This window comes from Dipodomys spectabilis, unplaced genomic scaffold, assembly GCF_019054845.1.
Source record: "Dipodomys spectabilis isolate Male_0828 unplaced genomic scaffold, ASM1905484v1 ptg000301l, whole genome shotgun sequence".
Taxonomy (NCBI): Eukaryota; Metazoa; Chordata; class Mammalia; order Rodentia; family Heteromyidae; genus Dipodomys; species Dipodomys spectabilis.
In genome coordinates this window covers 4,362,941-4,383,835 of record NW_024870978.1, presented here as the reverse complement: position 1 = coordinate 4,383,835, position 20,895 = coordinate 4,362,941, and the positions used below count along the sequence as shown (strand labels likewise).

At 38.8% G+C, this 20,895-nt stretch overlaps 1 pseudogene; it reads left to right on the top strand.

Annotated features, from left to right (window-relative positions):
• The first annotated feature begins 17,654 nt into the window (after positions 1-17,654).
• LOC122127466 lies at positions 17,655-17,751 on the top strand (annotated as a pseudogene).
• Positions 17,752-20,895: the final 3,144 nt, after the last annotated feature.

Genomic DNA, 20,895 nt, shown 5'->3' with positions numbered 1-20,895 from the left:
TTCCTCTTATAACTTTTATTTTTATTTTAGGGGTATATGTGTGTGCATTTTCTTTCTTTCTTTTTCTTTTAAAAGTTTATTTTATTTTATTTTTGTTTTTTTGTTTAGCTCTACTGAACTTCTGATCTTTTCTCTTTCTTTCTCATTCTTTTCACCTTTTCTCCTCTTTCGTTCTTCTTTATGTGACTTAATTGCTGTTCTTCACATCCTCTGATACACCCATAGTGGATTAATAGACCTTATCCCACATTGTGTACACACTTAATCCAGAAATTTATTACTCAATTCAAAACTTCTTAGACTTAAATTCCTTAATAGCAGTACTACCTCTTTCTACCTATATAATATTTTAAGTATTTTTATTTTTAAATTTTTCACATCTCCTTTATATTCCTCCCCTTTTCTCAATATATCCACGTTCTTCTCTGAATATTTCATATTCAAATCTGTATAATTTTTCAGCATTGCTATGTTAATTTTTAATTTTTACTTTTCTAAATTTTGGGGTCTTCTTTTCCCCTTTCTCTTTCTTCTTATTTCTCTCTCTCTCTACTTTCATCCTATCCAACCTATTTCCTGCTTTATTGTGCCTTAATCCATGATACATAATTAAATGGAAGCATAATTTAATACCTAATAACTATTAGAAATATATGTAATTTAATAATATATAGACATCACATTCAATAATTATATTTATATATTTAAATATACAGTGCAAGATACATCTACATCTTTCTGTATATATATATATATATATATATATATATATATATATATAGGTATTTGCAATAATTTACATACCTATACATTTATATATTGGCCACTCCTGGGGCTAGAACTCATGTCCCGGGAAGTGCCTGGAGGTGAATTTTTTTGAGGCTGTGGTGCTTACACTGACCCCATGATGATTTGGGCATTCCAGGCCCTGAGTTCAAATTCCAGCAGTGGCAAAGGCAATAGGTGGAGTAAGAATCCAATGTTGACCTGTTTTCCTTTCTGTGGAAATATTGTGTCCTAGGTACAATATGTAACATTTATGCAAATACATATATGATATGTATTATACAAATGTATATAAATATTATTTTTGCCAGCTCTGGGCTTGGAATTCACACCCTGGAAATGCTCCTGGATTTTTTTTCTTCCAGGGGGTTAGCTTCCACTTCACCCAGAGCACAATAGAGTTACCCAGTTCCTGAGTTCAAATGCAGGTATGGCAGATAAAATGGCCTAAATTCCTAGCCAGGACCTTATCTTATTGGGGGGCAGGCACAGAGCTTGAACTCAGGTCGTCACAACTCTGCCTCAGCCTTGATTACCCTAGGCTGGGGTGCAGCTTTTACACACACAGATGATCCAGGGATCCTAGGACCCGAGTTCAACTCCCAGCCCTGCAAAAAAAAAAAAAAAACCAAGATGGAGGAAGAAATACCAGGAAGTTTTACTCAACAGTTTTACCTTTGTTTCCTTTGCACTGTGACCATCCTGGATCTCAATGACTCGGTTGAAATTGTACCTGACCTTGCATGGCCGAAGGCTGGTGGGCTCTCAGTGAAGCCTGAGCCCAACCCAGACAGCTCGGCCCTGGGTTCGATCATGGGAATGCCAACTACACACAGCTGAAGATCCTAAAGAACTCGTTCCTATCTATAGGAACACTAGTAGAATGTTTGACATGAACTAATTAAATTACTAATTAGCTAGTCTTTCTAGTATAAGATTGTACACAATAAATATAGGCCATTGATTAATTTAATTAATATTTTATTAAGTCTCCTACCGTGATAAATTAATGGAGGTATAATTTGATACCAAATAATTGGTAATAATAGAATATATAAAAATAAGATATAGACATCATTCTTTATATAAAGTAATACACTAGAATCTACATAAATGTATGTCTCTCTACATAAATTTATTTATAGATGCATATACATATACACACTCTGCAGTATACACATCTGCTTATATATTGGCCACTCCTAGGGCTTGATTTCAGGTCCTCAAATTTGCCCGACAACTTCACTCGCATCAGACTGGTGTGTTAACATTGACCCATTCATGAAGTGGGCCATCTAGACCCAGAGTTCAATTCACAGAACTCTCAAAAACTTAATCCTGGTGAAAGAAGCCAATTGTCCCACTTGCTTTCCTTATCAGTGAAAGTTCTGTGTCTCAGGAATGATGGATAATACATAGGCAAATCTATTCCCTATGTAATAGGATGTAAAAAAAATTTATACATGTAATCATACTCTCTAAAATATATAATAAATACATAAAAAAAGAAAATGAATAACTACACTAACTGCAATATGCAGTAAACATGTATATGTAAGTATAAATCAGGTATTTAAAATATATACGAATATTATTTTTTCGAGTGCTAGGGCTTGAATTCAGCCCCTGGGCACAGGCCTGACTTTCTTGTCTTCTAGCACGGTGAGCTTCCCCTTCTCCCACAGTGCTGCAGATTTACCCAGACCCTGAGTTCAAATAATAGTCCTGGCAGAAAAAATGGTGTGAATTCTAAGCCAAGGAGCTCTCATAATTTTTAAAATATTTTTAATGTATATATGTATTTTCATTTTGTCAAGTACAAGGTTGAACTCAGGGCGTGGTAACTCTGCCTCAGCATTGATCACCCTAGATTGGGTTGTAGCCACTGGATCCACAGCCGAACCTGGGTTCCTGGGCCTCAATGGCTGAAAGGAAAAAAAAAAATTAAAACGACACAGAATAAAAATACAGAAACTTGCAGATGGCTGCCAGTTTTACATTTGTTTTCTTTTCAAGGTGACCATCCTGGGTCTGAATGACACAGATGAAAAATGTTCATAACCTTGCATTGCTGAAGGCTGGCAGGCTTCTAAGGAAGCCGTAGGCCAACACGGCAACATAGGCCTTGTGTTCAAATCCGGGTCCTGAACCCTACCAATGGAGGGAGATCCTAAGAGTATCCTTCCTATTCATAGGAATACTGATGGAAGGTTATGAATGTGAAGTTTGAATTAGTTGTTCCTGAATGATACCACTATAAAATTAGAAAGAGATTTTAGAAGGCCGATGGATTTTAATGAATATTTGTGACACATTAAAAGAATACTATTAATTACATGGACACAATCATTTTGAAACAGTGATTGATTTAATTAACAATTCATTAAGGATGAAAACAGTAATATTAATTACATGGAAGCATAATAAATACCCAAGAATTGGTAGGAATCTAGCCTATATAACTGAATAATGTATACACATCTCTAGCACTCTATTAACATCTATATTTATTTGTGTACTGCCATCTGCATGTCAATATGTTCTATTTTGTCAACCCCTGGGACTCTATCTCAGGTGCTGGAAACAGCTTATCAGCTCCATATGCCACAGGCAGGCGTGCTGATACTCACCCATTCATGAATTGGGCCTTCTAGGCTTTGAGTTCAGATGCCAGCATTCACAAAAATTGAATCGTGGAGTAAGAAGCCCATGGTGACACATGTTCTCCTTTTCTGTGAAAGTCCTGGGTGTCAGGTGTGAAGTTTCATACATAGGCAAATAATCTATATCCTATGTAACAAATGCAGCAAATATTCTATGTGTAATAGCAGTCAATAAAATAAATAGTAAATAAATGAATGAGATGAAAAATAAAATGAATAACTGCACTAAGCGTAATTTGGAGTCAACATACGGGGCTCGATCTCAGGGCCTGGACACCACCTGTCAGCTGAATTGGCTAGAGGCTGCTATGCTGAGAGTCACCCATTCATGAACTGACCCTTGTAGGCCCTGAGTTTACATCACACCACTGCCAAAAATTTAACCTTGGAGTGAGAAGTGGAGCATGACACATATTTTTCTTTTCTGTGAATGTGCTCGGTGTCAGGTAGGATGTATAATTCAGATGCAAATCTATATGCTATGTAATAGGTTGTAATAAATGTAAAAAGTGTCATAGATGGAAGAATTGTCACTATAATAAATGATAAGAGTATTGAAATAGTAGTGAATCCTTCTAGGATAAAATTAGGTGCAATAAGTATAGAGGTGCATTAAGTTTAATCAATATTTTATTAAGCATTAACAGAATAAAAATTGCATGGAGACATAATTAAATACCTAATTGGTAGTAACACATGATTCATACATAATTTAATTATATATAGTTATCTGTCTCATGTATAAAATATGTAATTATATATATGGATGTATGTACATATATATACATATATACATATACATATACATTTATATATATATATATATATATATATGTATATCCCAGCAGGTCTGAGATTCAGAAAAATCCTGAGGTTAAACTGGGAACGGTGAGGGGAGCCCCAGAACATGCAGTGTCTTGAAAGAAGTCTCTGTGTTTTGAGCTCATTGTATTGAATACAAATTTCCTAGCTTGGTGCCATTCATCAGTGCTACTCAGGAGTTTCACCTATAGAAATACATACATACATAGACAAAGACATAGAAGTACAGGCTTTTTTTGAGGGAGCAGGTCCTGAGGTTGAACTATGAACCTAGGCGTTGTCCTCAAGCTCCTTTTGCTCAAGGGTAATGCATTAAGCTTGAGTCACAGCCTCATTTTTGCGTTTTTATGTGATCTCTTAGAAATAATAGTGTCATGGACTGGATTCAAACTGTGATTCTCTACTTCTCAGCCTCCAGAGGACCTGGGATTACAGTCAGCAGCCACTGTCACCTTCTTTCTTTTCTTCTTCACTTTTTTAATTTTATAATTTTTTATTATTGTGAAAATATTGTACAGAGAGGTTACAATTACAAGGGCAAGATAGTTTCCAATACTATCTCTTCCCCTCTCCAGCCTCTACTCCCAGCCCCCTACCACCACCATCCCCACCCCAACCCCGCACCCCACCAAAGTTGTAAAGTTCATTTTTCGACATAATTTCTTGTATATCTCATTGTTGTAATGGGTCCACCTGTAAACCTATTTAAACAGTTTGTTTTTTCCCTTCCCCTCAAAAAATTATATCAATATCAAATACAGTGAAAGCAGGTCTTATACCCTGGGAGAGGTACATACAAACCAACAAAGAAATATGTTGGAAAAAAATTGCAAGAAAAAACAAAATATTTGAATCCTTATCTTTGGGTTCATTTCGCCTAATATCAACTTGTCTGAGAGTTTCTGTTTGTCTCAGACATATACTAGTTATTGCAAATAAGGGAAGCCATGGGACTTATATTTCTTTGGTCCTGGCTTACTTCACTTAATATAATTTTTTCCAAGTCTTTCCATTTCCTAACAAATGGGGATGTGACATTGTGGCTTAATTGGTAGAACACTCACCTTGAGCTGAAGAACTGAGCGAAAATGACCAGGCCCAGTGTTCAAGCCCCACAACAGACAAATTTTTTTAATAGAAATTTACTTCTTTAATTTTATAATCTATACAATCTGACTTCTTAACAAGGTTATTCCAATGGTTTGAATTTATAAGTAAACTATCCAATGTTTATTAGAGCTGTTTTCACTGAGAATGATTTTCTCTCTTCATCTCACCCTCTGGTCTGAGGCCAAAAGTGAGAAATGAGTGTCACAGTATTTGGGAGCAAATATCCACAGGACATGCCAGTTCTGCCACTTAGCATTGAGCTGAGGTAAATTTACTGTCTCAGGATGACAGGAACGAAAGTTGGAGTGATCCTCATACTGTCTGAATTTCTCATTTTACCTATAAAATGATCTAATAATTATGAGTGTTTTGTGTCTCCAACCTGAATTATCTAGAACCCACTAGTAGCATCTTCATGTTTCCATTTTTCTCTAGTACATCTTGAGATTTAGACTAAGAGTTTCTGTGGAGCAGCTCCTCAGCAAATCCCTGAGAAAAGCTACTTGAAACCTCCTCAGAAGATAGCCATTCAAAGCCATCTGAACAGGAAAGTCTGTGAGACACTTGTCTCCAATAAAACACCAGAGAACCAGAAGTGGAGCAGTGGCCCAGGGGGTAGAGCTCCAGCTTTGAGAGAGAAAACCGAGCAGGAGATACAAGCCAGACCAGGCAGGAAAGCCTGAGAGTTGCTTATGTCCAATTAATGACCAGATGGCTCGAAGTGGAGCTGTGATGGTGGTAGAGCCTCAGCCATGAGCAAAACATCTCAGGAACACATCAGAGCCTGAGTTTAAGCCTTGGGGTGGCTACAAAAAATCAAAAAGAGCAGGCCAAGTTAATGTATCAGTGCCTACTTATGTGTGTATACATATTACCTCCCCGAGTGCAAACAGACCTATGCAATTCTTCTGCTTTTATTTACTGGTTTAGTTTTCAGATATGGTAGTTGCTCACACTGCATCATTCTCTTCATTTCAGGCCATTTCTTTTCTCTTCCAGGTTTCCAGGCCTGTGTCCTTATATGATGCACACTTAAGCTCTCAGCAGCCTTTATTTATATTTTATTATGAGGCGAAGGCAGCAACAGTCACAAGTCAGGTAGAAGAATGGAAGATCAGGATTTGTAGAAGTAACCGGTATTCAGAAAATTAAACTTGGGAACATGAAATGATTGCATGCTTATGTATAAACTACCATTAAGAAACAATGAGGAGGCTGGGAGTATGGATTAGTGAGAGAGTGCTTGCCTAGCATGCAAGAAGGCCGGGGTTTGATTCCTCAGATGCACATACATAGACAAGGCCAGAATTGTTACTGTGGCTCAAAGTAGCAGAGTGCTGTAGACAGTGCTCAGGCCTTGAGTTCAACCCAAGAACTGCCAAAGAGATAACTAGTTAGGTAGGTAGATAGAAAGAAAGAAAGAAAGAAAGAAAGAAAGAAAGAAAGAAAGAAAGAAAGAAAGAAAGAAAGAAAGAAAGAAAGAAAGAAAGAAAGAAAGAAAGAAAGAAAGAAAGAAAGAAAGAAAGAAGGAAAGAGAGAAAGAAAGATAGGTAGAAAGATAGATAGGTAGAAAGATAGATAGGTAGAAAGATAGATAGAAAGTTGATAGATGAATCTGGTCTTAGATATCTTGAGGAAAGAAGGGAACACTTTCCAATCATGAGGCCTTCTGCAGTGTGCCAGGAAACCAGCATCGCCTTCACATAACCACAGAGCAGGAAGACTGGCTCTGTCCCATTTCTCAGGCAGCCAAGAGCCCCAAAGTCAAGAGAGCAGAGCCAGGTTCTAACTCAGGTGCCTGGAGACAGAGGAGAAACAGCCCTGCCTCTCCTTGGACTGGGGATTTGCATTAATGATGTGGAGAATGAAGCAAGGAGAATAGACTGGCAGAGGTAGAAGAAGGGTCTTCAATCCTGACAGATGGAGAGTCAAAAACCCACTCCCTAAGACCAGAGAGCAGGGTTTTCTACTCTGTTCCTCCCTTCTCCCCCACTAAACTGGCTCTGTATTAGTAACGTAAAGATAGCCTGAGGCTCCCTTCACGTGAAGGAGGAAGATTAATTAGTCATTGTTTGAAGGGGCTGAGAAAAGCCTGACCCAGGTGTAACTCTAACAAATGTTTCAGGTTTCATTGCTTCCTGTGCCTGGAATGAATGAACTGGTTTTGCAGATCACTTCATTGTTGAGTGTGTACATTCTGCCTCCTAATGTGTTCCTCGGAATGGCCCAGTTCCTTAGTGGCTCACAGGCTGGTGTGCTCATGTAGACCCATTGGGCAGTTGGGCCACCTAGGTCCAAAGTTCGAATCCCAGCACTGCCAAAAATTCACCCTGATGTGAGCAGCCAGTCATTGCACCTGTTTTCCTGTGCTGTGCAAGTCTTGGGTCTCAGCGAGGAGGGAGAATTCTCTATAGGCAACTCTATAGCCATGGGAATAGGTTGTCATCCAGGTCAACACAGTTATATCTCTCTATTGGTCCTTCGTCCACCCTGCGAAAGACAGATGGGGTCCAAGGAAAGAGAAGTGTGCTGCTCATCCATTCCCCAACCTCCCTTAGTCCCGGAGACAATCAGATGCAGTGGGGAGTCAAGGCAAGCAAGAACTTGTTTATTATTACATAGCAAGCCGTTTTAAAGCAAAAGACTTCAGAGCACGGAGGGGGAGGAAAAGAAACCAATCAATCACTGTAAAGGTCACCATATCATATGCTTTTCACCTGGGGCCCAGGGTTTAATTGGCCCTAGTGCTTCTGAACTTTCCCTGCCATTCACGAGCTGTTCAGGCACTGACATCACTTTGCTTAATAATGGTAGGCAATCAGATTTTAACATAAACAACTCAGGCTCTGCCCACTCACCTTCCTCTCAGTGTCATCTTTGCTGCTCATGTGCCCCACATCTATCATCCTATTCTCAAGAAAATACACAATACATCAATGAATAAGACACAAAATAAAGAGAATGACTATATCGAATGCAAGATGCTGCCCATCCATGTATGGAAATATAGATCCTCTGTTTAAATGATGAATTTATGACTATATTGGCCCCCACCAGGGCTCCATCTCAGGTCCTGAGAACAGCCTAGCTCCTTAGTGCCTCACAGGCTGGTGTACTGACCATGACTGATTCACGAGTTGGGCCAGGTAGGCCTTAAGTTCAAATCTCAGCCCCAAAAGATTCACCTTGATGTAGAAGCCAATCGATCCACCTGTTTTCCTGTCCTGTGAAAGTCCTGGGTCTCAGTGGGGATGGAGAATTCTATATAGGCAACTCTATAGCCACGGGAATAGGTTGTCATCCATGTCAGCACAGTTATATCTATCACCATACTCAATAAAATACACAATACATCCCTGAATAAGACACAAAATAAGAAGAATAATTACACTGAATACAAGATGCATATCACATCTATAGGTAAAGAGAGATCCTATGATTACAAAAGGTGGGCTTGCTATTTTGTCCAGTGTTGGGGCTTCAAATTAGGCTCTGGACCAGGCCTGACATTCTAGTCTTGAAGGATGGTGAGCTTCCCCTTTCCCCAAAGTGCAACAGAGCTACCCAGACCTCAGTTCAAATCCCAGCATTGACAAAAGATTCATTCTGTTGTCAGAAGTCAGGCATTGCACATGTTTCCCTCTGCTGTGAATGTCCCGTGTCTTAACTAGGATGGAGAATGCATAGACAACTCTATAACCATGGGAACAGGTTGTCATACATGTCAGCACAGTTATACCTGTCACCATACTCAGTAAAATAAACAATAACTCCATGAATTAGACACAAAGTAAGGAGAAGAGCACCGAATGCAAGATGCTGTCCACACATGTATGTAAATATAGATTCTATGTCAAAATTCTGAATTTGTGACTATCTGGCCCTCCCTGGCACTCAATGTCAGGTCCTGGGAACGGCCTATCTCCTTTGTTGCTTACAGGCTGGTGTCCTCACCTTGAACCTTTCCCCAACTGGGCCTGCTAGGCTCAGAGTTCAAATTCCAACACTGCCAAAAGATGAATCCTGATGTGAGAAGCCCATCGATTCACCTGTTTTCCTGTCCTATGAAAGATCTGAGTCTCAGCTAAGATGAAGAATGCATGGGAAACCTTATAGCCAAGGAAATAGGTTGCCATCCACGTTAGCACTGTTATATCTGTCACCATTCTCAGTAAAATACACAGTACTCCATGGATAAGACAGTAAATAAGGAGAAGAAGTACACCAAATGCAAGATGCTGTCCACACATGTATGTAAATATAGATCCTATGTTTAAATAATGAATTTATGACTATCATGGCCCACCCTGGGGATCAATGTCAGATCTTGGGAATGGCCTAATTCCTTAGTTGCTCACAGGCTGGTGTGTTCTCCTTGAACTATTCGTTAATTGGTCTCCTGCCATTTGGAAGTGGCAGGACCAGGATTCCAAATGTGGGCTCCAGCTCTCACCACTTAAACCTCAGGATAGGGAACTCACCAGTCTGTCCAAAAACATCAGCAAGACCAATGATTAACCAGGCACCAGTGGCTCTCACCAGTCCTCCTTGATACATACAAGGCTGTTATAGGAGGATCATGGTCAAAATCACCCTAAGCAGGAAAGTCCTTGAGACCCCTGTCCAACTTGTGCCAACAAAGCCAGAAGTGGAGCGTGTGGCTCCAGTTGTAGAGGGCTAGCCTTGAGCAAAAGCAGCTCATGCACTGTGCCCAGATCCAGAGTTCATGGTCTGGGACTGGCAACAAACAGACATACAGAACAATCTGTGCAGGATTCCAGCTAAAGCAGGTCACCCTCTTTTCCCCAATTGGATTGGACAGCTTTCCCTGGGAAAGGGGCTGCTGTCATCTTGATTCTGCCAATTCTGCCTGCATCACAGGATTCCAGCCTCACCTACATTATTTCTTGGTTCTTTCTGACCAATGGGATAAAAGAATGGTGGCCACGCCCACATTCCCTGCTGCCCTATAGTACTGGGATTCCCTCTGTTGGTTGAAACCACTACCAGCAGTTGAGGAAGCTAGAGGTGGCTGAGTGGTAAGAGACTGGAGGCCTAGGAGGAGAGGCCTTGGTCAGCCCCACCACGTGCCCACCCCTGCCCCGGCCCCCTCACCACCTTCCCCTCAGCACAGCGTTTCAAACTTGGTGCTGCTGGCTCAGAACTGCAGTGCCTCTTTGGAGTCCTCAGTCAAAGGTGCAATGGTGTGCTGCCAGCCATCTTGTGGCCCTGATCTAATCATGGCACCCCTGTCCTCTGCTCTGGGCCTGAGTGTCTACCATGTCTCTTCCATCGCTGCTTGCCCTACCCAGAGCAGTTTCCAATAGCTTCTCCCAGCAGCATATGTGAGTGGCCACCACATAAGCCCGTATTCCACGACCCCATATCTCCTCTCCTCCCAACCACCGTGAACCCTGCCTGTCCCATGCCCCACAGTCTGGCCAAGGCCCTGCCACAAATGCACCCAAGGGATGGGGGTAAGTGTTGGCCCGAGGATCCCACTCCCATCCCTAGCAGCCAGAGTCCCAGGAAACGGGGAGATGCAGGGTTGGGTGAGGAGTGGGCACAACAGAGCCCCTGACCTGGATTAGTGGGAGCCACACAGAGGCGTATCTGCACCCTTCCTCTCCCTGGTGGGAACCTGGTGTCTTTAGTCAGAGTTTGAGTGCAGCATGTTCACACCTGCCTTCTGGGGTCTTTTCCTTTTTACTTGGGTGGAGGGTGTTGGATTATGAAGATAGACCCCCCCTTGCTGTGTGAGCCCTTGTCTTCTGTGCTGGGTCACCCTTTCACTTGAAGAGGGTCCCAGAAAAACCCAGTAGGGAGGTGAGGGTTCTGGTGGTTAGAACTGATGTGAATATCTGGGAGGAACGCTCCCGCCCCAACACACACACATACAACTGTCCTGTTCCCTCCTCCCCAGCTGTCAACAGTTCTCGTGGGTGATCACATTTCCCAGCTCTGCCAGCTTCTGCTGGTGCTCCCTGTCCATTTGGTCTCCAACAAACTCAGGAGAGGCACTGCTCTGAGTTTATGTGTGTGTGTGTGTGTGTGAGAGAGAGAGAGAGAGTGAGAGAAAGAGAGACAGACAAGCAGACAGACAGACAGACAGACAGAGGCAGAGACGGAGACAGAGACAGACAGAGACAGAGAGAAAGAAAGAGAGAGACAGATCATCTATCTCCTTGTACAGCCTGATGGTGCTCAGGTGAGTGATCAGTTGGAAAATTACAGGTGCTTCATGTTGCCCGGGCTGGCTATGAGCCATGATCTTCATGTCTCAGCCTCCTGTGTAGTTAGGATTATAGGCCTGACCCACCAGCACCTGGCTTAAGTGTAATTCTGATCTTCCTTCTTTCAATCTCTCTCCCTCATAGGAACTGATTTGAATGGGTGCTGGAGGAGGTGGCCCAGCGTCCCCAAGTGGCTGGAACCAAGGTTTACCTCTCATTATGGAGGTGGGTTGTGGGTCAGGAGCTGTTTCACTCATTCTGTTGTACCAGGTCCATGAAGTAAGCCCCTCTGTGCCCTGGCTAGACCGTGACGATCATTCATTGTCCATCTAGCCTTACTGGACTTAGTATTTTGTTCTATGTACTTTTCTAGCAAAAATTTCTATCCAAAGTTATGATACATAGTCACCTAATGAAAATGTAATGCCATCTTAAGAAAGTCATTAAGGGCTCTGGGAATGTGGCTTCATGGTATGGTGATTGCCTAGCATGCATCAAACCCTGAGTTCAATTCCTCAGTACCACATAAACAGAAAAAGAAACACTGGAAGGGATGCTGTGCCTCAAGTGGGAGAGTGTTCCCCTTTAGAAAAAAAAAAAGCTGAGGACTAATTCCCTAGCCCTGAGTTTAAGTCCCAGGACTGGCAAAACAACAACAGCAACAAAAACAAAAACAACAGCAACATTTAGTTAGTAAATGAAAAAAAATAAAGAACCCATACTTGGAATATATAATTGCTCTTTCCATACTGATACCTGACAATAGTCCCTAATTCATGTACGTTACCTATATTAGGATAGTGTGTTGAAAAAATGTTTTGTTCATTAGGTCACAGCAATTAATGCCAGGAATGTGCTTAGATGTCAGGTGAAGATTAATTCTGTAAATTCAAAGATTCCAGGGTTTTGAGTGGTCACTTCTAATCAGAATGAGAAAGGGAGTCTAAGTGAGATTTGGAAACCTTCTTGGCCAGTCTTGGCACCAAAAAGGCAGAGGCTAGTTAACAGTTGTGACAGAACAGAAGGAATAACTCCAGATGGAAGGAATAAATGATAGTAACTAAGATATAGCAGAAAGTGTTCCAGGGAATCATTTTCAGTTATTGAAGAACTTGTTGTCACCTAGGAATATTCCTCATTGCCTTTAGCATTCTAAACCTCTTAAGCTAGTTCTTAATCTCTGGGTGATAAATGTATCTCCTTCTATGCTGTTCTTTCATACATGATCTCCTTTGCTTTCTAATAATCTGTCTTTCTCTTTCTCTATGAACATTTCCTGACACCAAATACACCTACACAGATGGAAGAGGATGCTAACGCAAGGGTCTCATAGCTCATAAGTCATTAATGTAATAAAATGGAAAAAGAGGACATATTTATTGCTACCTCTATTATTCTGAAAACCTGCAATGTCACATCATTTGATTCAGATTTCCATTCTTTGTCTACTTAGTGTCATTAACTGCACTAAATGCAAATATGAGAGGGGTGCTGGTGGCTCATGCCTGTAATCCTAGCTACTCAATAGGCTAAGACCAGAGGATTGTGGTTCAAAGCCAGCCTGTTCAGGAAAGTCCATGAGACACTGATATTCAATTAACCACCAGAAATCTGGAAGTACTGCTGTATCTAAAGTGGTAGAGTGCTCAACTTGACCTGAAGAGCTGAGGGACAGCACCCAGAATCAGAGTTCAAGCCCCACAACTAACAAAAAAGTGCAAATATGACTTTAAGTTTCCCCAAAAGGAATGATGACATCAACAGTAATTTTGTAAGCAGAGAAAAAAATTCCAAAATGATTCAGTGCACCTACTTTTGCTGAGTTTTTAAAGTTATGGCTTCTTTGCTGGACATATTCTCTTCTTTTAAAAATTGTCAAATATTAGCTTTATAATAAATTTCATCTTATACTTCTTGGTTTAAGACAGAAGTCCATACAGTTGATGTCACTTGGGTTTCTTAATATCTTAGTTCAAAGCCAACTCAGGCACGAGAGTCTGTCAAACTCTTATTTGTAATTAAACACCAAAAAATCCAGAAGTAAAGTTTTGGCTCAATTAGTAGAGTACTAGCTTTGGAGGTAGGTGGACAGAAAAGACAATTGATCAGTTACAGGGTCCAGCCTCTGAGTTCAAGCCCCAGAACCAGCACAAACTAAACAAACAAGCAAATAAAAGAAACCCCATGTATTTCTTTGGGACCCTACTTAAAGGAGTACTGGTCTGAGAAGAAGCTGCTTTTGCTGATCATACTCACTGCAATCTGCTTTTTTGGAATCCTTATTGCTATGGAGAACTCAGGACCAGACTAAAGGAATTGATAACTGAATCCTACAACAAGAGAATCAGCTCAGGAGTGAAACATCCACTCATAAGACACGTTAAAGCCTCCATATCTTTGTTTCTTTGCAGTACAATACTTTTAAAACAAGATTATTTCTTCTTCTTCTATGCTGGCCTTCAAATGGCACATTGTTTACTTTTGTAATACTCTCAACTAGAAGATTGCAGACAAGTTTATGTGAGTAAAGAAGACACTCAAAACAGCCAGATTCCTTCAAGCCTCAAATTCTTTTCTTGTACAGTAAAAAAGAAAGCAAAAGTTCACTTGAACTTTTAAATTCCTCTATGTTCAATTCCTCTCCTGGGATCAGTTTCCACATCCATTAACAATTACTTTCACTTACTTCCAGTAACAATCTATGGTAATATGTTCTTGATCTTGTTTCTTCCATAGTATCTTTAAGCTATCAAGTGTGGCTGAGGACAGGACTATCCAGTTCAGACCAAGAGAACTCCAAGAAGAAAGATAAGGTTTGCAGCAGAAGTAGGTGATTTATAATCTTAGACAATCTACTTAAATATGTTGAAAATTCTCCCCTACCCCAAACTGCCCTCTTTTAAAAGCTTTGTTTGCTTTTCCCAAAACTGCCCTTCATTAACTATTTAAAATTTTAAGGGATCATATTCATACTCTCTAGAGATTGATGTTTGGTTGTGATTTTCATGTGTTTTTGCTTTTTGTGTTTTTTCACTGAATTTCAAAAGGTTGTGCAAGTGTGTTACAATTAAATATATCAAATTGTCCCATGCTCCTGAATCAGAGTCACTCCTTCTATCATTCCTACCCCTTCTCCAAGATTTAGTTCTGATTTAACACTTCCTTTATCGCATGTGTACATTGAGTATTATAGCTGTACTTGCCCCTTGTTCTATTTTTCTTTCTTTATTGTGAAAATACTGTACAGAGGGGTTACAATTACATGGGCAAGATAAGGAGTACATTTCTTATCAAGTATTGTAGCCTCCGCCTTTGTTTCCCCTTCCCATCCTCCCCTCGACCCCCACACAATCTTCCTCCCCCCCCCACCAAAGTTGCAATTTTTGTTTTCAACGTAAGTACTTGTACATCTCCCTTGTTCCATTTTTCATTAATTCTATGTCTTTACTATTATTCCTCTCTGGTTTCAAATTCCTAATAGTCATTCTGTTAAACTGTCTGTTGATATTTTGACAGGTTTATATACATTCCATGGAATGTCAATGCTGCATATACTTGAACTGATGTCAGCTTTTATTTCCATAATTCATTCATCTGCAATAACAATTTGCAAGTCTGGAGACGTGAAAAACCTAGACATGCTGTTATTCTCATCCATTTGGAAGATTCATCTTTAGTCAACAAGAAAGTTTAAAAATGGCTTAGAATGTAATCCTAACTACAAATTTTTATAAATGGCTTTGTAAAATAGTGTGTGATTATTTAACTTAACATGGGATAATACTTTATTCTATGTACGAGTTTTGGAAAAAGAAGTAAACTAAAATTTACTACTATAGAGAAATATGATAGAAATAGAAGACAGATTTTATGTCATATCTCTGAAGAGTATCCAAATTCAAGACATAAAGTCGTATTTCTTACTATGTTAGACAGATAGGGAAAACATAAAACAACATATGATAAGGCAATTATTTGTGACTTTTTAAAATGTACCTTATTAAGCGATGAAATTTACTTTATTAGCTAACTTTTGGGTTTGAAATATGGGAGGCTGATCTATTTAACACATTTCTGGAAGGTACCTACTGAACAACAAAAGTGGTGGGTTGTACTATTTCTACAGTTTAATAAATGGTGGAACCTATTTGGCATTAGTGCTGGGTAAATAAATCAACTCTATTTAACTTCCTCTCTACACTTGAAAAACTTGTAATGTCACTAAATATCATCTAATTGTCAAATGTTATTTTGGAGAATGTGATTTTAAAAAGTTTATTTGAAAAGGAATACATTTTCAGGAGATTAAATGCATGTTAACATTGGTTTGAGTGTGACAACATTTTTATAGCACAGAACCAAGTTGTACTGAAGTACCTGTGTTTTGAAGCACTAAGGAGCTTTTCAATTAATGTTTTTCTGAATTACATTTGACCTCTAAGTCAAGTTTTCCATGACTTGGTAGACCAATTATGGATCTATTCTTCCAGGAACTATTTTTTAACCAATTTATGCTGGACTGAAATCTTTCATTAATCATTAGAGGAGAGGTACTAAAAATAATCTTATGACACTTTGAGATCTTGTTCACTCTTAATGGCTGGTCATCTGTAAATTGAAAATTTGAATTACAGTACATTCTCTCAGATTTTGTGATCTCATCCTTCCTTTTAAGTTGCCTTGAATTTCACAATTGCTTACTGCTAATTTCTGCATCTCAAGAAATTGGGGCCCTGAAATATAGGAAATGAGAAATTGAGATGGGTCTTGAATTACTTTCTGTTTCCATGATGCATGAGAAGCAGAGTAAAATTCCTTATAGATTAGAGGAAAACATTGTTTTTTACCATGTGAATTCAGAAGATCAAGAACACTTACAAAGTATCACAAGTTTATACCGAAGACATGGTACTGATAACTTTTATATTCTAAAATATTTTCTAAACCTAATTATTCATATTCCAATTGTATTTATTGTAATAAATAAATATCAATTTGCCAAATTATCAACTAATTCTAGTAAGTTTCACTGTGTGAAATATGAAATCAGCACATATAAATATAAAATAGATAACTATGTATAATATAATAAAAAGGCACATGTTTTGCATTGTTCTGTTGTGGTTAGGGTTTCAAAGGCAACTATGTTTCAAAATATTATTCTATTTTCTCTAACTTAGTGTTTGATAGAGTTAGACCTAAAGCTTTACCATTTGTAAATTTATAGCCTGGAAGCAAGAGGAAACATGGTGATTAAAACATTAACAATTTAAGGCCTAATAATGAGGAGAAACATAGGGACTTCCACTGCAACTATGAAAATATTTGATGATAGAAAGGCAGTAGTGTAATTGCTGCATGGTTGGATGGTAGACAGGCCAGGACATTAGGTAATAAATGCATATGAACAATTTATTCTCCCCCTTGTCTTTAGCTACTTTTGAAATGGTAGGTAAAATAAACAATTATATTTTGATAAATACGTTCTAGTCTGAACAGTTCTGTCTGAAATGTTCATCTCTCTATGATCTCTTGTAACTAAGATTTGTTTTGTTCAAGTAAGACAATCTAGGGTGTCAGGGTAAGATATTCTGGTTGGTCTGCTCCTACATGGAAGAAGGGTAAAGCGTCAGGGAGATATTTGTGCCTGTAAGACCTCATTTGGGAAAATTTCAGCTGTAGAGGTTTAGAAGTAGCTCTTAAGCAAGGCTTACTTTCAATCCATTAGCTCCACAAAGGTAACTCAGTTAGATAAATAAGTACTTGAAAAAGCCATCACCTTTGGACCTAGCTATAAATTCTTGAAATTACAATCAAATCCCAAATGAAAAAGACTTAAAATAATTATTGACACAAAATATTTCAAATATGAGCAATCGACTGAACAATATAATTTTTTCCAGTATTCACAGAATTTTAGGGAAATAAGATCAATTGCATTGTTAGGAACAATAAGGTTTCCTTGTTACAAATAGGCACCCAAGGATATAAGCTTGTTTAAAGATTGCATCATTAACTACTTAAATTTAGAGGACACTACATGCTTCAGCAACACGTATACCCAAATTAAAATACAGAGATTAACATGGCACTTGCACAAGGATGATATGAAAATTTGTGAAGTATTGCATATTTTTCATTCTTCAGATTCAAGAAATGAAAAACAGTTATTAAAAAGCTGATTACAAAATTGCAAATGTAATAATACATGTAATTCATATAATTAAAAGTTAGTTTGACCTCAGTGTATAAAATCTTCACCTTAGAAAGGCCTTTACATAGCATAACTTTTACAAAACTGTTGAAAATAGACAACTTTGTCACTTTCTCCAAAGAAATAAAATAGTATAAGGACCTAGGAAAAAAAAAAGAATCTTAAACTGTTTCTATCTGGAATGCAATCAGAAAGGACATACAAATGAACCTATATATTATAAAACAATGTAGAATTTAGAGTATAACTAGGAGAGAATAAAAAAAGATTATGGACATTATACAAACATAGATTATAGAATATTTTAAAATATACTATTTTCAGACAATGACCAGAAATACTTTAGTTTCTCTACTACTCATTTCAAAAGATAAGTTAAAATTATTTCTGATTAAAAAATAACCAACTCTGCAGAAATCATTATAGATGTATATAAAAACTCTTGAATATATTTTGACATCAAATGCAGGCAATTCACTTGGAAGTATTCCACAGAATCCATGAATTTTTACAGTAAGAGATTGTTGTTGCCAGGCGCCAGTAGCCCACGCCTATAATCCTAGCTACACAAGAGGCTGAGATCTGAGGATCTCGATTCAAAGCCAGCCTGAGCAGGAAAGTCCGTGAGATTCTTATCTCCAATAAACCACTAGAAAACTGGAAGTGGAGCTGTGGTTCAAGCGGTAGAGCACTCTCTTTCAGCCGAAGAGCGCAGGGATAGCACCCAGGCCCAGAGTTCAAGCCCCACAACCAACCAAAAAACAACAACAACAACAACAACGAGATTTCTTTTATTTAGATTGTGAAAATATTTTGTATGGACATAAAAGGATGGACTGTCATTTTTGAAATTTAAGAAACTTAACCAAACCATTAGGACTGAGGAGAACAATTTGTCCAGCCTTCCACAACTTCAAAGATGTAGTGATACATAATTTTCTGTTTGGCCATATCAAATGCAGTTTCTTCCAAGTTGTTCTTCAGGCCTGGATTGACATAAGGGTTCAACAGAAGTAGATCCAAAGTATCTTTGCTATCTCAATACTCAGCATCAAGATGCAAGGGGGTCAAGAGGCCTTTAGTATTGGCATTGGTATCTGCATCATGATGAAGTAAAAAAGAAGCCACACTGGTATTATTCCAGATATATGCACTGTGCTGGGGTGTCCAGCCATCTACAGTTACTGCATCTGCCGCTGAGCCACCAACTCATGGAAAATGTCTAAGTGTCCACTGTAGGCTTCCCAATGAAGTTGGGTATATTCATCGTCATCCCTAGTATTCACATGAGTGGCCTTTTAGGAAAGTAGTCTCCACACTGTTGTAAGCTGATTATTTTCAGCAGCCCAAAGAAAAAATTTGTTTCAATCCTTCTCCATTTAATTCTTGCAATTGATATCATTCCTCACTTGTTCATCTTGTTCCTCATTTTCATCATAATTGCCTAACCAGAGACTTTGAATGCCAATGGGAATAAGGTGTCCATGTATTTCCCTACATAGATTGAACTGGTCAGAAATATCCAGTGAATTTTCTGCATATGTTTTTTCACCATGATTTCTATTCTCTTTTTCCATTATTACTACTCAAAATTATTCTAACTTGAGAGTAGGGAATTTATGGAGAGCAGAGGAAAAATGTTCCTCAATATTCAAAGGTACAGACTCAAAATGAGGACCATGGGTGTCTTTATGTGCAGCTTATTCTAGGAATTAGAAAATATGAAATAATGACTTCTATAAAAATGATCTGGGAAATGTCAGAGCAGAAAGTGAAATGAGGAAACCAAAAACATAAAAGCAAAATAAATTAGGATAATTATGTAGCAATAATATCATGCTGATTCTGAACTGCTGTTTGTTTGTTTCTTTTTGGGTCCGGGGGTGGGGCCTGAACTCTGGGCTTGGGCACTGTCCCTCAGCTCAAGGCTAGCGCTCTACCACTTGAGCCATAGTGCCACTTCCGGCTTTTTTCTTTTTGCTTATGTGATGCTGAGGAATAGAACCCAAGGCCTCAGGCATGCAAGGCAAGCGGTCTACCACTGAGCCACCTTCCCAGCCCGATCTATTGTTTTGATTATATTCTCTAAGAAGAAAAAGCGAGGATAGATAGCAAAGGACTACTAATATGTTTGACTTCTCATTAATCACCTTCAATCACCAAAATCACATGAAAACAATAGACAGGCCTACTTTATTAGATGAAAACAAGTGTCTTTAAAAAAAAAACAAAAGAATTTAAGTAGTCATGCAAAGGACTTCGATTTTACTACAGCACTATACATTTTTTTATAATGTTGGGTAACAATAAATATTGGATCCATTAGAAAGCTCTTAAAGCTTATATGTTCAATAGTGAGTTCTCTTACACTATATCATGATATTTTTGTGTATGATCTTAAGAAGAAATTTACATTACTAACTTGAATTTCTGACAGAACAATATCATCACTGCACATCTTGCTTTTATCATCTACGTTTTAAATGACTATTTAAATATGTGCATTAGATAAGCATAAAAGAATAATAGAAGCCACGCTGATGGCTCATGTCTTTAATCCTAGCTAATCAGACAGATGAAATCTTACAATTGAGGTTTGAAACCACACCAAGAAACAAAAAGTCCAGGGGCTGGGAAGGTGGCTCAGTGGTAGAGCTCTTGCCTTGAATGCATGAAGCCCTGGGTTTGATTCCCCAGCACCACATAAGCAAAAAGAAAAAAAGGCAGAAGTGGCACAGTGGCTCAAGTGGTAGAGCGCTAGCCTTGAGCTGAAGAGCTGAGGGACAGCACACAGGCCCAGAGTTCAGGCCCCAAGACCGGACCCACACCCCCAAAAGAAGAAAAAAGTAAAAAAATCCATTAGATTCTGATTTGAAGGTAACCAGCAAAAGCTAGAAATGGTACTGTGGTACAAGCGGTAAAATGCTAGCCTTGAGAAAACTAAAACAAAAAAAACAACAAATTCTGGGACAGAGCCAGGCCTTAAGTTCAAGCCTTAGTATTAGCACCAAACAAATGAATGAATTACTTAATTAAAATAAATTAAGTGGTCACATGTGTCAAGGCA